This window comes from Lathyrus oleraceus, chromosome 6 (assembly GCF_024323335.1).
Source record: "Lathyrus oleraceus cultivar Zhongwan6 chromosome 6, CAAS_Psat_ZW6_1.0, whole genome shotgun sequence".
NCBI classification, from domain to species: Eukaryota; Viridiplantae; Streptophyta; class Magnoliopsida; order Fabales; family Fabaceae; genus Lathyrus; species Lathyrus oleraceus.
Genome location: NC_066584.1, coordinates 77,616,791 through 77,621,392, shown reverse-complemented (window position 1 = coordinate 77,621,392; position 4,602 = coordinate 77,616,791).

The window sequence follows — 4,602 nt, the reverse complement described above, 5'->3', positions numbered from 1 at the left end:
CCAACAAAGTCGGAACGGGATTAAGAACTGAGAAGATCCTAATAGCGTTCACATCCACAAATTTGTCGATGTTGGGGAATAATACCAAACATATATGAGTAGCACGAATAAAGCCTCAAAGGCATCCTCACTCTTGGCCTTCCCATAGACAGTAGCTTGAGCGATGAGGAAATCGGAAGGAAGACCCTGAATTCCACCTTTGGTGGTCATATGCGCCTCAATAAGAGATTCATCTATGTGCAACAAGTCTGCAATCTCTCGAGAAGTCGGAATACTCTCTAAGCCACTGAACGGCACCTGATCCAGAATCGGGATCCCAATAAGATGAGCATACTCCTCAAGCGTGGGCAACAACTGGAAATCCGGAAATGAGAAGCAGTGATACAGAGGATCATAGAACTGAGCCAAAGTACTCATCAAACCTTCATCAACCTGAGTAGTCAACAGAGGCAGAAGCTTCCCATAGCGAGCTTTGAAACCCAAGGGATCCAATACATAGGATGTCAGATTCCTTAACTCTTTCACATCGGGCTGTCTAAAGTTGTACTTCTTTGTATGCCTTTTTGGTTTTTCCATGTCTGAAAATTTTGCAAATAAACCCTTTAAGTTCCTTGAAAATTTTCTTTTTTTTCTGATGACATGAATGCAGATGAATGTATGAATGCATGAATGCAACAATCACACTCAAGGATCAAGCAAATCACACCAGACAAAGGTCATGGGAAAGCTCATTGTATCCCTAATATCAATCATCCATTTTGGTGGATTGTGGTTTTCACCTTATCAACACCCAAGTTCCATTGATATTAACGGTACATGAACCAGCTCAATCATCCTTAATATCAACCATCCATTTTGGCGGATTATGGTTTACACCTTATCAACGCCCAAGTTCCATTGATATTAAGGATGTGTGAACGACTCAACCATGAATCACGGGTTTGCTGAGAGTCACGAGCATGGAGTCTCGGTTAAGAACCACCCAAAGGGAGTGTACTAGGGTTTAAACCTGCCGAACATGTTCTACCAGAGGTTCCCATAGTCATCATCCCATCTTTCGAATATTATCGGAGGAACGAATACTCGTATTCCAAAAATATTCTCAAGAGAGACTCTTATGAGTGTAGTATCGCGTAACAATCGCATCAGAACGGACATCTGAATGACCTCCGCACTACGTTCTAAAAATAGGCCAAGATGGGCTTGGTAAACTACGGTCCTTGGCTTCTAAGGCACATGATTGAAAGAATAATGCCTAACCACAAATAACTTGTGTGACATTATTAGTCCAACATGACCTCCACCAAGTGAATGGACTCGCAAGTCAACTGGCTAAGGAATACTCCGCACCAGTCAACAAGACTATGCCATTCTGCTATCCTAAAGTGCACTCGAGTTCGGGTATAGAACTCATCTCACAGAGATCACCAAAGCAAACAGCAATTGTATATCAAGCAATTCAAACATTACAATCAATACAGTTATCCCAAATTGTACAAAAATATGTCAAATAACACATAAACAATATCATACAACAAGGGTGAAAAGTAGGCAAAACCACCAAGGATTGTTGTGTCCCCAGTAGAGTCGCCACTTTTCTGTAGCGGTGTATTCATCACTTTATGATTTATTGATTAAATCAAAAGCAAAGCATACAAAGAAATCGAGTCGCCACCGCACTTTTATTTATCCAAAGGATTGGCTAAAAAGCAAACAAAAGCCTAAGAAGTTTTACACATAAAAAACTAATGAAAAGATCAGAGAATCTGGGTAAGGGGTTAATTACGCAATGGGAAGGTGTTAGGCACCCAAAACGTCCTAGGTACTCCTAGGGAGCCCTTTTCACACTTGTTGTATAAAAAAGTTTATTTGTTTATGACATATTGTGCAAACATGATTGGGAAGATGAGAAAAGAATATACAAGTTATTATTTTTGTGTTTGAACGGATGAACCCGTTGCCTACGTACCTCTCCATGGAAGGTAAGGATCAAAACGCCGTAGTTCGGCTAAAAGATTTCCAAAATATGAGTGGATTCATTTTAAAACAAAAGCCCTAAGGTCTTTCGTTATCCACGGGAGAAAACTCAACCTTATACAAACAACGAGTCCACCACGTGAGAATAGCTTCAACTTGCTAGTGAGGGGTTAACCCTATAATAAGCAAGGAAGTCTTACAATTCAATCACTAAGGACAAGAAGGTGAGATTAATATCAACCAACTAGGATAAATCAAACCTATGGTTAATGCATGAAAACTTAACAAGAATGGACAAAGCCACAAAACAATTGAATGAGTGAAATTAACCAATTAGGATTTATTCACAAAAGATGGTCAAGGTATGATTAGAATTCAATTCAAAGAAGTATTATGAAATGGAGTTTGAAAAATCAAAGGCCTAAAGCCTAGGTTTCTAATTTGAAAAGAGATGAAAGTGTTTGCACAATATTTGTCAAAGTTTTTTGAATTAGCATGTGAAAAGGGAGTTTAAAGAACAAAAGGTGGGAGGGTGAAGGAGTAAAACTTCTTAGATGTTCACCTCTTGAAATCATATGTAGATGATTCAAGTGTGTCCTTTGGAATAAGCAACAATGCAAGTAAGCAAATGAACAAAGCAAGGTGATACCGGATGCCAATCAATGGACTTACACCAATCTCACAAACAAAGGTGGATACCGGATACCAATCAATGGATTTATACCAATCTCCTAAAACCAAACAATGATACCGGATGCCAATTAATGGACTTATACCAATCTCACAAACAAAGGTGGATACCGGATACCAATCAATGGATTTACACCAATCTCCTAAAACAAAACAATGATACCGGATGCCAATCAATGGACTTATACCAGTCTCACAAACAAAGGTGGATACCGGATACCAATCAATGGATTTACACCAATCTCCTAAAACAAAACAATGATACCAGATGCCAATCAATGGATTTATACCAGTCTCACACCATATCATTGGAACAACTGCCAAGTAATGGACTTATGCTTGTCTCCTCCATGGACAAAGCAAAAATGCTATAAAGCAAAGCTTATGAAATGATATACAAATGATGATGATAAATGCACTAAGGCACACTCAAGCAGATATGCACAGATGAATCAAATAAGCCGACAATCAATTCAGTTAGCACACACTATATACAAGCAATTAGGCTCAAGCAAAGGTTAGACTTTACAGTCAACTGGAATGGGGTAAGTTGTGCTCTTAACCTTAACATTGAGAGTTAAGGTGAAGCAGATGAAATGGAGATGAGGGGTGTGCCTCATAGCTCTTATCCCTGGTCAGGGAGAGCATTGAATAATAGAAGGTGTGGGAGTTCAGAAAGTTGGAACTCTTCTCCACAAATGATTTGACTCTATAGATCTTGGGTTAATATCCACAATGCATCAACATGTAATGTGAGCAAAGGGATGACACACTGAATAGTATGAGATGGACTACACATCTCTTTTATCTACCAATTGCCTCATATGAGGGCTTTTCCTGCTTGGCACAAAGAGTAAACAATCACAAGCATTGCCTCTTAAGGAGGACTTCAGACAGGTGCCTGGCCACATAACAGGCCAGGTCTTCCAGACTACATGAAGAAGAGAGGTTATACCTAAGTGGTTAAGCAACCAAGCAAAATCAAGTTCAAAATGTGAACTTAAGCAACTAATGTACCTGTGGAAACATCAAACAAATCAGTACCACTATACAGACAAACAACCAACAATTAATATCAACAAACAACCAATATAGGCAAAGGCATAAGCCACAAGTCAAGCTCAAATGAACCAATATCAACCTACAAAACACACATTAGTAATCAAAAGCAAATATCAAATGCTCTCAAGATGAAGCATCATCAATTGTGTAACTTGAATGTGTAACCTGAAACAAAGCTTCAAACATGAGCAACAAACCACTAGGTCAAAGCCTAGGGTCAAAGATGATGAAAAAATTCAAAACAGAACATGAAATTCAACATGAATCAAACTTAATCAATTAAGAACATAATCCAAAAGGTCTCATGTCAATATCATATACCAAATTCATTTCATGAACCAAAGAAGGCAAGGTATGCAAGTTGAAACCACATTGTGACATCAGAATGAACAAATGCACATAAATTCCAAAATGATTCAATTAATCTCAAGAAAAATCATGGCTAAACAGAACATACAACCTGATCAACACACAAAAAATTAAGGCATTTGAGCAACATTAGGCATGGCAAAGAAATTGCATAAGGCAAGGTAAGCACAAACAAGCATATTGGTGACACATCTTATCATATCAACTTAACACAAGCCTAAAACAGAATTGGAACATGATAAATACCTCCAATCAAAGCCAAAACAAACTTCAAAGTGTCTAGAAACAATGTGCAAAATTTCACATCCATATGATAAAGCATAAGCATTTCACAAATCATTGAAGTTCAAGACTATTCAAAAGCTCACAAATGGTAATCCAGAAAGAAAAATCTCAATCAAATCAGAAATCAATCAAACAATTCCACAATAATTCATGATCAAACATAACACCCATAATATGCATCACACAAAAAATCAGATCTTTTTGAATTTACTTGGCATG